The following is a 13,099-nucleotide window of genomic DNA, read 5'->3' as shown; positions in this document are numbered from 1 at the left end:
ATAGATTGCTTCAAAGTTTGTCCGGGTTATTTATTGTCACCCTGTATATATATTAACTAATTGTAAACTGTTGTTAGTGTAAGTCGGTGTCGTTGTTTGTTGTCGGTTCTGGCTCTCTCTCTCTCTCTTGTGCTCTCATTGCTCTTTCAGCGAGTGATGAGGGTTGATGCGGATCGCGGCATGAGAGCGGAGTCAGTCGAACACCAGCAGCGATCTGAAGCGGATCTAGTCAAGACTAACAAAGGAATTATAAAAAGCAAAGTGTTGGTGTTCTACTTGGGACACTCGGCGCAAAAGAAGGCGCCACTGAAGAGGTGAAAAAAGGCAACGTTGCGAAGTCGGAGCTTTTGGAATTTCACAACTCAAGCATCGACCTTACGTTGGGTATGACAACACAGGTTGTGAGTGATTTTTCGGGCGAAACTTGCGCACGAAAATGGATTGGACGCAAATGAAAAATATTGCAACCATTTATGGAATAAGTGGACAATACATTAAAATGTTGATGATTAGTAAAATAAAAGGAAACGCAAACGTCCGGCTACATGCAAACCCGGAGCGCATCATGCTACCGCTGGAGGAGTTAACCGCGGAACTAATTTCAATGTTTTCGGATAAAGTTTCGAAGTTAGAGGTAAGGCGTCAATTCGAGAACCGGAAATGGAGTTCCGGTGAAAGTTTTGGAAGTTATGTGAACGATATAGCGATGCTGGCTCAGAGCATCAACATAGATGCAGAAGAAATGTTAAGTTGCATCATTGAAGGTATTCCTAATCAAGGGCTGCGTAATCAAGCACATATTCAATGTTTTGAAAATGTTGCACATACCAAACGTGCGTTTGCGGAGGTGAAGTTGCCTAAGTCTTATGGTGACAAAAAGGAGGCAGCAGTGAACAAGAACAGCAAGAACACGCGTTACTATAATTGATGTTAGTGATAAAGAGCAAATAGTTAGTAAGGCTGATGTTGAACAGAGAAGAATTAGTGATGTTAGTAAGGTTAATGATAAAAATCGGACAATAAGCAAAGAAATAAAGGAAGTAATAGTTAGTAATAAACAAAAGATTAGAAATGCAGTTAGGTTACAAGAAGAAACAAAATTTGACATTAATGTAGTGGAAAAAGAACTGATGAATATTAATATTGAAGATGAATCTGTAGAATACAAAATTGGTGAACAAGTGGATTATAAGGTTAGACAGCAATTTAATAAAATCATAGAAAATTGTTGTGTTAATAAACAAAAACCAAAGGAACCAGAGGTTAAATGTGAAATCAAGCTGGGGTTGGATGACTTGAAACCGTTTAGCAGTTCTCCGAGACGGTTAGCTTATACAGAGAGAGAAAAGTTACAGAGCATATTAGACGAGTATTTAAAAGAGGGAATTATTAGGCCAAGCGAATCAGAATATAGTGTTAGTGTTATTCAAGAACAAAACAGGTGATTTGCGATTATGTGTGGATTACAGGAAGCTTAATAAGACAATGATTAAAGATAATTATCCATTATCCTTAATTGATGATTTATTGGACACATTAGTAAATAAGACTATTTTTTCGAAATTAGACCTTAAACATGGATACCTTTATGTGTTTGTGGAAAACGAATCAATTAAATATATATGACGCCGCTAGGGCAGTTGGAATTTATGCGGATGCCAATGGGCCTAAAAAACGCACCGGCGGTGTTTCAAAGATTTATCAATAAGATTTTTGCAGACATGATAAGAGAAGGAAAAGTGGTTATATACATGGACGATATTATGATCGCAAGTAAAGAAATTGAAGAACATTTGAGTGTACTTAAAGAATTTTTTGAAAGATTAGCAAGGAACAAATTAGAACTAAAAATGGATTAATGCGAGTTTCTGCAAGCGAGTGTTCGGTACTTATGGTTTTTGGTGTCGAGTAAAGGAATACAAGCAAACGATAAAGGAATTGAAGCCATCAGAGATTTTCCAGTCCCCCATAAAGTGCAGAAGCTTTTTAGAATTGTGTTCATATTTTAGAAGATTCATAAAAATTTTTCGAGGATTGCAAAACCTGATTTGATGGAAAAAATTAATTTGATTGATATGATTTGTTGAAAAAAGATTGCAAATTCGTGTTAAAAAAAAAAAGAGTGTAGATTGTTTGAAATGCTTAAAAGAAGCTCAAAGAAGCACCGGTACTAGGTTTATATTATTATAAGGATGAGGTAGAACTACACACAGACGCAAGTGCACATAGTTTTGGCACTATTACAAAGGATAAGAAGTTGCATCCTAAATTTTATTTTTCGAAAGCTACAACGAAAGATTAAGCAAAATATCATAGCTTTGAACTTGAAACGTTAGCCATTATTTATGCTCTACGAAGGTTCCGAATTTATGTGCAAGGTAGGCGGTTTAGAATTGTTACTGATTGTAATTCATTGTAACATTCATTGTTCACTTCAACGTGAAGTTAAACAGAATAGAACTTAACCCTCGTATTGCGAGGTGGGCGTTAGAGTTACTCGAGTATGACTTTGAGTTAGTTAATAAGTCGGGAAAGCTTATGCAACATGTAGATGCTTTAAGTAGGAATACTAACATATGTGTAGTGGAAACGGTGAGTTTTGAAGATAATTTAGTAATATGTCAAGCGAAAGATGAAAAATTAAAGAAAATTAGAATGAGGTTAGTAAAAGAAGACAAAATGTTTGAGATGAGAAATGGAGTAATTTATAGGACAGCAAATGATGGAAAATTGTTGTTTTATGTTCCTGAATAAATGGAAGACAAGATACTGTATAAATATCACAATGAGTAAGGTCACATAGGTAGATTTAAGATTATGGATGCAATTGTTAGGACGTATTGGTTTGCAAATATGAAAGAGAAAGTTGTTATACATATTGATAATTGTTTGAGGTGTGTAGCGTTTTCACCAAAGTCAGGAAAAGAAGAAGGATTATTACACAGCATTCCAAAAGGGGATGCATCATTTGAGATCATACATATTGATCACTACAGGCCAGTGAATAAGGGAAGGTCAAATAAACATATTTTTGTCGTCATAGACGGGTTTACAAAATATGTTAGGTTATACGCAACAGAAACAACAAACACAAAGGAAGTTATTATAGCATTGAAAGATTATTTTAGATCGTATAGTTGACCGACTTGTATCGTCTCGGATAGGGGCAGTTGTTTTACATCTGAGGATTTTCAGAAATTTCTCGAAGAATATAATGTTAAGCACGTAAAAATAGCAACAGGGTTAACTCAAGCTAATGGTCAGGTGGAAAGAATTAATCGAATAGTAGGACCGATGATAGCGAAATTGGCAGACTCAGAAAAGGGATTGCATTCGGACACAGGTATTGAAGATATTGAGTTTTCGTTAAACAATACAAAGCAGAGAAGCATTGCGCAAATGCCGAGCAAAATGTTATTTGGAATCGCACAAAAAGGAAAAATTATGGATGAATTAAGGCAAAAGTTAGAAGAATTAGATAATACTGATAATGTTAGGAATTTAGACGAAATTAGGAGAAAAGGAACAGAGTGTCAAACAAAGTTGCAGACAGACAATGAAAGAAATTTTCAATGAGAAAAAAAAAGCAAGCTCAAAATACAAGGTAGGTGATTATATCGTAGTTAAGAATTTTGATTGTACTCTTGGCGTCGCAAGAAATTTAAGGGGTTATATACAGTTGTGATATATGAAAAAATCGATTTTTTTTTTATTGCATATTCTTTAAGTATATTCTATTGGGAAAACTCTCACTAAAATTCATAACGATCGGAGCATTAGAACCGAAGCTGTAGCTATTTCTAAAGCACTATCTGCATATAAAACTTGAACAAACTTGAAACTTTAAACGCGATTATCTCAGAATCTTTTTTTTGGGAAATTACCTTTGCGGTGGACACGATTACTAAAAAACTACTAATCCGATCAACACCAAATTTTGACCACTTATTTATTATGATATTAGCTAGTCCGTGAACGAGGGATTTTCAATTTTTTTGAAAACTCCTTTTTTAAAGCACAAAAAACGATAATCTTATACGTTGAAAAAGTACATTTTTTGTTAAAAACGTCGCCATTTTTTTGTTAATCAAAATTTTTAAAAATCCCTCGTTCACGGACTAGACAATACAATATACTAACTAAACTTTTTTGAATTTTGGATTTCGGATGAACCGTTTTCGAGAAATCATGTCCACCGCAAGACACCATCGAAAAAAGACGATCCGGGAATCCGGCTATAACATTTTTGTTATGTAATATTTTTTTATGAAAAAATTTAATTAAGTACCCAGAAACATGTACTAAACAACGTCGGTAAAACATTTTTCATAAATATTTTCTATGGTGTCAAAAAAAAATCGATAAAAATCCATATTTTTGCGTGGTACAACTGTATATAACCCCTTAATACCCAAACATAAGGGTCCATTCGTAATAGACAAAGTTTTAGGACATGATATGTATTCAATTAAAGATGTTGAAGGCTTTCAATTGTCACGTATTCCATAACAAGGTGTTTGGAGTAGTCAGAACTTTAAACATTGGATAGGTAAACGAAAATGAAACTCAAATATTATGTAAACTTTTGGAGTTAAATAATAGAATAAGCCAATAAGTCAAATTTATGTAAGAAACCATTGTAAAATATTGCAAGATCAGGGGATCTTTAAATGTCAGGACGGCCGAATTGTAGCAGGATTGCTACTTATGGTAGATATATATTAGCTATAAGTGTATTGCATAACTGTAAACTGTTGTTAGTGTAAGTCGGTGTCGTTGCTTGTTTTCAGTTCTGGCTCTCTCTCTCTCTCTCTCTCACAATCTCATCGCTCTCATTGCTTTTTCAGCGAGTAATGAGGGTTGATGCTGATCACGAGTTGAGGAGTCACTCGAACACCAGCAGCGATCGGAAGCGGATCTAGTCAAGACTAATAAAGAAATTATCAAAAAAAAAAAACAAGAAAGCAAAGCTAATTTTGGGCGGAGCCGAAGTTGATATACCCTTGCAGCTAAAACCGGATATATATCGCAAACTTCGGATATAGTTGGCCGATCGTTATGGGAATATGAATATATAATCCAATTTATTACAATACAAAATCTAAAAAAAGTCTCAAGCTTCTATCTTCAAAAATACCAAAGTTGGTATTTCTACCAAAAAACCATTTCCGATCGTACAGTTATATGTCAGCTATAAGATATAGTCAACCGATCGTTATGAAATTTGGTAGATCGGATTAATTGACCAAAAATTTAATCTGTACCAAGTGCCAGCTTTCTATCATCAAAAACACGAAAGTTGGGTCATTTCCGATCGTTCAGTTATATGGCAGCTATAGGATATAGTCGGCCGATCCTTATAAAATTTGGCATGTCGTAATATTTTTCTAAAAATAGCTCTCATGTCAAATATATATATAGTATATATATTCTTGATCAGGATCACCTCCTGAGTTGATATGAGCTTGTCCGTCTGTCTGTCTGTCTATTTCTACGCGAACTTGTCTCTCAGTTTTAAAGCTATCGACTTGAAACTTTGCACACGCCCTTCTTTCCTTTGCACGCAGTATATAAGTCGGAACGGCCCGGATCGGCCGACTATATCCTATAGCTGCCATATAACTGATTGATCGGAAATGGTATAACTTCGGTGTTTTTAGAGTTAGAGAGTTCAAATTTTACACGAGCGCTATTTTTGGCAAAATAATACGACATGCCAAATTTTGTAAGGATCGGCCGACTATACCCTATAGCTGTCCTATAACTGAACGATCGGAAATGACCCAACTTTCGTGTTGTTAAAGATAGAAAGCTGGAACTTGGTACAGATTATATTCTTGGTCAGTTAATCCGATCTACCAAATTTCATAACGATCGGCCGACTATATCTTATAGCTGCCATATAACTGAACGATCGGAAATGGTTTTTGGTAGAAATACCAACTTTGGTATTTTTGAAGATAGAAGCTTGAGACTTTTTTTAGATTTTGTATTGTAATAAATTGGATTATATATTCATATTTCCATAAGGATCGGCCAACTATATCTGATGTTTGCGATATATATCCGGTTTAAACTGCAAGGGTATATAAACTTCGGCTCTGCCCGAAGTTAGCTTTCCTTTCTTGTTTTTATACCCTTGCAGAGGGTATTACAATTTTGGTCAAAAGTGTGCAACGCAGTGAAGGAGACATCTTCGACCCTATAAAGTATATATATTCTTTATCAGGATCACCTCCTGAGTTAATATGAGCATGTCCGTCTGTCCGTCTGTCCGTCTGTCTGTCCGTCTGTCTGTCCGTCTGTCTGTCCGTCTGTCTGTCCGTCTGTCTGTTTCTACGCGAACTAGTCTCTCAGTTTTAAAGCTATCGTCTTGAAACTTTGCACACACCCTTCTTTCCTTTGCACGCAGTATATAAGTCGGAACGGCCCGGATCGGCCGACTATATCCTATAGCTGCCATATAACTGATTGATCGGAAATTGTATAACTTTGATGTTTTTAGAGTTAGAGACTTCAAATTTGACATGTGAGATATTTTTGGCAAAACATTACGTCATGCCAAATTTCATAAGGATCGGCTGAATATATCTTATAGCTGCCATATAACTGAACGATCGGAAATGACCGAACTTTCGTGTTTTTGAAGATAGAAAGCTTGAATTTAATACAGATTCTACTTTTGGTCAGTTGATCCAACCTACCAAATTTCATCGGCCGACTATATCCCATAGCTGCCATATAACTGAAGGATCGGAAATGGTATTTGGTAGAAATATCAACTTTCGTATTTTTGAAGATAGAAGTTTGGGACTTTTTTTAGATTTTGTATTGTAATAAATTGGATTATATATTCATATTCCCATAAGGATCGGCCAACTATATCCGATGTTTGCGATATATATCCGGTTTTAACTGCAAGGGTATATAAACTTCGGCTCCGCCCGAAGTTAGCTTTCCTTTCTTGTTTTTAATTTCAATAGTTATCACTAAAATGGCTTAACACATGAAGTTTTATCCACCTGCTTTCACTTAATGCGAAGCAATTACAAAAAAAATTATGTTTTGGGTCGCGAAAGTACGATTAGAACATAGATAAGAATCAAAATACAAACTAAGAGGTAATTGAACATTTTTTTCCTCTCTTTGAATTTTTCTAAATAAATAAACATAAAAATGTCTTTAAAAGTAAATAGAAGGTAAAAACAAGAAAGGAAAGCTAACTTCGGGCGGAGCCGAAGTTGATATACCCTTGCAGTTAAAACCGGAATATAGAATAGAATCTGTACCAAGTTCCAGCTTTCTATCTTCAAAAATCTTCTATCTTCTATCTCGATCCTAATGAAATTTGGTAGGTTGGATCAACTGATCAAAAATAGAATCTTTACTAAGTTTCAGTTTTCTATCTTTAAAAAGACGGAAGTTGGGTCATTTTCGATCGTTTAGTTATATGGTAGCTATAGGATATAGTCGACCGATCCTTATGAAATTTGGCATGTCGCAATATTTTGCCAAAAATAGCTCTTGTGTCAATTTGAATTTCTCTAACTCTAAAAACACCAAAGTTATACCATTTCCGATCAATCAGTTATATGGCAGCTATAGGATATAGTCGGCCGATCCGGGTCTAATAATCCGGATTATAATCTTAATCTTTAATTTCATGTTCAACATAATGTTTGAACATCCTGCAAGGGGCCACAAAAGTGCCTTTGTTATTATACCCTTGCAGAGGTATTAACCTCTGCAACAAAAATTAACCGTGTCCTGAAGATCGAGGAGGTTGAGGAAAACCAACCAGCCCAAGACACCGAAAAAAAACCCAAGCCCCCTCCAATCTATATTAGGGAGAAAAGGTCGAGTGCCCTACACTTGTAAACTCATACATACACACACGTACATACTTTTTGTAATAAATACTCTGTCTTATTCTGTTCTCCTCTCAACAAAGTCGTAAGCTTCCTTCTATCATCTTCTAGAATCTTACTCGCATATGAGACCTTCTCTATTCCATCGATCACTGGACTGTAACTCTGGTCCCCCGTATAACCAAAGATTATAAAGTACATAGATGGGACATCTCATACAAAGAAAAATTTTCTGTGGCGGTTCCATTGGTTTCATTGCGCGACAAGTTAAGTTTGAGAAATTTTTCGCGCGACAACGCATGAGGAATAGCCGAGTGGTAGAGTGCTTGGCTGGTGTGCAATGTAAAACGAGTTCAAACCAGGCTCGGGAAGTCAATTTTTTTTTAATTTTAAATTTATTTATATTATTGTTTTATTATTTTAATATGTTTTCTAAATTAATAATCCATTAAAAAAAAATACAAAATTGTAAAATCATCTTAACATCGTCTCAGTTCGTAGTGGAACCCGCTGTAAAAATGTCTATAAGTGCGGGTTCTACGGCATTTTAGCAGGCCCGCTCGTGGAACCCGCTGTAATAATGAAAACATTTGAGAGCGGGTTCCACGACAAACGGCTGGCAGATGAGAGAGGGAAAGAGAGAATTCTATTTTTAGATCGTAACATCTTTGGAACGATGAAAGTTTGAAACGTTGTAATCGAACCAATGTAAGAGTAAAGAGATCAGAAATATCTTTTACTATCCTTACTCGTCAACTCTGTTTTTGGTATAGATTCTAGCGCCTCCTTTAACACCAATTTTAAGTATCATAAAATCAACTTCAAGTGTAGCCTAGATGGATAGTGCGTGGTCCTTATTCATGGGGTCCTGGGTTCGACTTCATTAGCGGGCGGTTGTTTCAATTTTGATAAATTTATAGTTTTATGATTCTTTTTATACCCTTGCATAGGGTATTATAATTTTGGTCAAAAGTGTGCAACGCAGTGAAGGAGACATCTCCGACCATAAAAAGTATATATATTCTTGATCAGGATCACCTCCTGAGTTGATATGAGCATGTCCGTCTGTCTGTCCGTCTGTCTGCTTCTACGCGAACTAGTCTCTCAGTTTTAAAGCTATCGTCTTGAAACTTTGCACACACCCTTATTTTCTTTGCACGCAGTATATAAGTCGGAACGGCCCGGATCGGCCGACTATATTCTATAGCTGCCATATAACTGATTGATCGGAAATGGTATAACTTTGGTGTTTTCAAAGTTAGAGAGTTCAAATTTTAGGTGAGAGCTATTTTTGGCAAAATAATACGACATGCTGAATTTCGTAAGGATCGGCCGACTATATCCTATAGCTGCCATATAACTGAACGATCGGAAATGACCCAACTTTGACCCAACTCGTGTCTTTGAAGATAGAAAGCTGGAACTTGGTACAGATTATATATTTGGTCAGTTGATCCGACCTACCAAATTTCATTAGGATCGGCCGACTATATCCTATAGCTGCCATATAACTGAACGATCGGAAATGGTACTTGGTAGATATATCAACTTTCGTATTTTTGAAGATAGAAGTTTGGGACTTTTTTTAAATTTTGTATTGTAAAAAATTGGATTATATATTCCTATTGCCATAAGGATCGGCCAACTATATCCGATGTTTGCGATATATATCCGGTTTTAACTGCAAGGGTATATAAACTTCGGCTCCGCCCGAAGTTAGCTTTCCTTTCTTGTTATATATACCTTTATTTATTTTTTTTTTTTTACTTTTAATTTTTACGTTATTTTTATTATTTTTAATTGCATTCTAATACAATTGTTGTAAAAATAAGTGACGGACGTGTCGTACACAAAATACCGGAAGGACTCCCTTGAAATTTTTTTAGCATTTTATTAGCGGGACATAATGAAGAATAAAACAATTTTACAATTGTAAAATTAAAGAAAAATATTACAATTAAAGAAAAAAAATAATAATAATTATAAAAGAAAGAAAAAGTTCAAGGTCCTTACGAGGATTTGAACACAGAAAAATTACACAGAGAGTAACTAGTCTAAGCATTACGGAACCATCCTGTCTCGATCTGCGGCGATCAAAAATACTATTTGTTCCACCAACTACCACATCGGCGCATCGAAAACAGAAACGGGAAATTGAAATTGAAATTTGGAAGCCAAAACATTTTTACTCCGTCGTGCGAGCAGTCACACATACACACATAGGTTCACATTTTTGTTGACGGGTACATGTAAAGAGTTCTAAAAATAGAATCGTATGCATGTGCGTTCCCTCCTCACCAACAAGCTCGACGCAAAAAGTTGACCGTTTTGGGCCCTGATGTCCCATCTATGTACTTTATAATCTTTGGTATAACGTTTTAAACTAAGATTACTTGTGTAGTAGCATCTTTGCCTTGCTTACTTGACTCATTTCGTGGTAATTAACATGTCGTGCCCGGCACATTTCGCTTGCAGCCGATCGATGAATAGGAGCATTGCGCCACTACTCGTATAAGCGCCGCTATATCCAGAATTAGGGCACATTGAACATAACCGCTGATCTCGTATGGGTCGTCATCACATGCTTCCGTATCGATGATGCTCTCCTGCTTCGTGGATGTTGGCCAATTTCTTGAATCGGTTTGTCCTGTGGTCTTGGTAGCCCTGTCGGCACTTGTAGAATTGTAGAATTTTGGCGACTCTGTGCAGAAATGATGAAAGTTGCGGGGGTCGATAGTTGGCCACTGTAATACTGTCTTTGAGTCCGACCAAGCCGCCATATGCGCTGGAGAAGTATTTTAAGCCCAATTATCTGGCATGATAAAAATCCTAATGGACCAAAGCTCGACATAAGAATATGTAGAACTTCTCGTTTGGTGGGAATTTCATTTTCTGGCAGAACGTCGCGCTTAAGCCTTGAACATCTGATGATAAGCTTGAACATATCATCATTTGAGTCCCAGAACACCAACTATCTTTTCGGTTAAACGAAAATCCCGAAACGAAAATCTTTTCGGTTGAACGAAATTGAACAAAACCCTTGGATCTCGAATCCTTTTGAATGGCGTGCATTTTGGATGGCGTTTAAGGCCAATGGGAAATCTTTTTGGGGGTGCAACATATCCCAAAGGACATAGGTCGCTTGACATAAGTGTCCCCTTTGTCACTGCTTCTGTCTTATCACAAAGACAAAGGATGTTTATCCTATGAGTGGGTTCAAGGAATCTGGACTCCCTGAGTTTTCTGATCCATGTTCTTTTGCGACTTCATCCCATACTAACCTTAACTTATTCGGGTTGTTTGGATTCAACGCTATGAATACCGGCAGATGCCATGTACGGCTGTTCTCATGGCGGTTGCTTCCTCAGATAGCTTAACCCCTTATCGTTTGTCTAAGAGGTTCCTATTTTGAGCGTCAATCTTCTCGTATAGATCCGGTTCCTGAAATACATTTTTCCTCATGGTAAGCAGCTAACGAGCGTAACGTCTTGGAGCGTCTTTGGAAGTTTGTCGGTACAATTTCATATTTTCCGGATTTATTTTAGCAAGTACTCTCTAATATTTTCAGTGGGGACATATCTTCAGCTGAGTATAGCTAACGTGCTACCGTGAGTATAGGTTCCTTGGTTCGATGCTATTGGTTCGTTTCAATTCCCGTCACGGATCTTCTGAAGGACTGCTAGCTTCCAAATTCTCGATTACCAATGTCGGCTGGGCAGAAATTAGCGGTACCACCACTTGTCACTGTCAAGGTGACCGCCACATTGTGCTGGACGGTGACTCATGTCGCAGTACGCTTCACACTTCAATTGATTTTGCTGCTGAGCTACTTCCGTATGGCTCGCGTTTGATTGTGTTTGTTCTCGTGATGGTCCAGACTCATCTGTCTGGATCTGAAGATGCTGCCTCTGTGATCTTATGCAGCCAGTCACTGAATGCTTTGACTGCTGCCACCCTATCGCCGCGGGGTTGTATTGCCCAGTTTATCTTATCATCCAACGATGAGAAGCTTATCTTCTAGCTCCTTTACTTGGACTGGCATGGGATTGCGCCTTCATTGGATTGCGCCTTCAGCCTCTATAGTCGCACAGAGGTTGCGAAGTGCCAGCGAGTGCCACTCTATTATCGTCCCCAATCTGTCTTTGGATGGTGCTAGTCTTCAGAACTTGTTCATTATTCTCTCGACGATATGTTTTGCGTCTATAACAAATATCTTGTTTAAAATATCTTCAAAGTACTGATGACATCTGGCACTAAATTAAGAATTAGGAGCTTAAGTCTAACCAGTTCACGAGCTTTTCCTTTAAGCGACTTTTGCAGACGTAGCATGTTTTCCACGTTGGTATTTTCAGCTGCTGTAGTGCCATGTTCAAACGTGCTGAAATAACGGCCAGTCCTTAGGATCCTCGCTGAATGTTGAAAAATCCTTGGGCACAGCTTGTAGGGTCGCTATTTGAACATTTTTAAAATTAGAATTTGTTTAAGAACATTTTTTTTTTGATACTCCAATGTTCCCTTTAGCCCAAATTGAATGAATCAAAATCTCTTTACTTTTGCTTGCTTGCTTCGTCACCCGTGGACTGCCCCTCAGCGTGATAAGAGACCTAAATGTAACACGTTCTCGTAAACTGTGTAAGCATGATTTCCGATAAAATAATCAGTGCAGATATCCATGGACTACGGGCTGCAGCGGGTAACATTACATTTAGATAAGTGTAAGGAATGAAGGGAAAACTCTGTATAAATCTTCCTACATAAGGTAACTGTCAATAATCCAGCTAATGGTCTTATAGATTTTACGCTCATCCGCATGCAACACGGAGTCATGACGAAAGCAAGAAAAGATGTCTTCGATAAAAATAACAAATAGAAGTAGCAATAGATAGATGAATGGCGTCAACCTGACATTGGCTCTTAAAGGCTTCAATGCTAAGACAAGCCCGCTAAATTAGTTTAGGTGGATCTCGCAGAAAATGAAACATTTTGGTTAAGGGATATAAAATAAAAAATAAAAAAGTGTTCATTTTTGAATATATATCCGCTCAAATATCTTAGCGATGTTGCAAATCAAGGCAATACAGTCGAGTCCCGATAATTCGAAATGGCAAGGGGATCACTTTTTTTACGAATTAGACGGGAATTCGATTTATCGAGATTTCTATTTAGCGGGGCAAAAAAATTAAAGAGTCGAATAAACGGGGTTTTTGCATTTCACATCATGTTTACATATG

The 13,099-nt window shown here is 37.0% G+C and overlaps 1 protein-coding gene across 5 annotated transcripts in view; it reads right to left on the bottom strand.

Moving 5' to 3' along the window:
- Syt7 (Synaptotagmin 7) overlaps window positions 1-13,099 on the bottom strand; it is a 171,288-nt gene that overhangs the window by 154,915 nt on the left and 3,274 nt on the right. The gene's annotated exons all lie outside the window — the stretch shown is intronic.

This window comes from Drosophila bipectinata, chromosome 4, assembly GCF_030179905.1.
Source record: "Drosophila bipectinata strain 14024-0381.07 chromosome 4, DbipHiC1v2, whole genome shotgun sequence".
In the NCBI taxonomy this organism is placed as follows: domain Eukaryota; kingdom Metazoa; phylum Arthropoda; class Insecta; order Diptera; family Drosophilidae; genus Drosophila; species Drosophila bipectinata.
The sequence above is the reverse complement of the archived record's forward strand: the minus strand, read 5'-3'. Positions and strand labels throughout refer to the sequence as shown.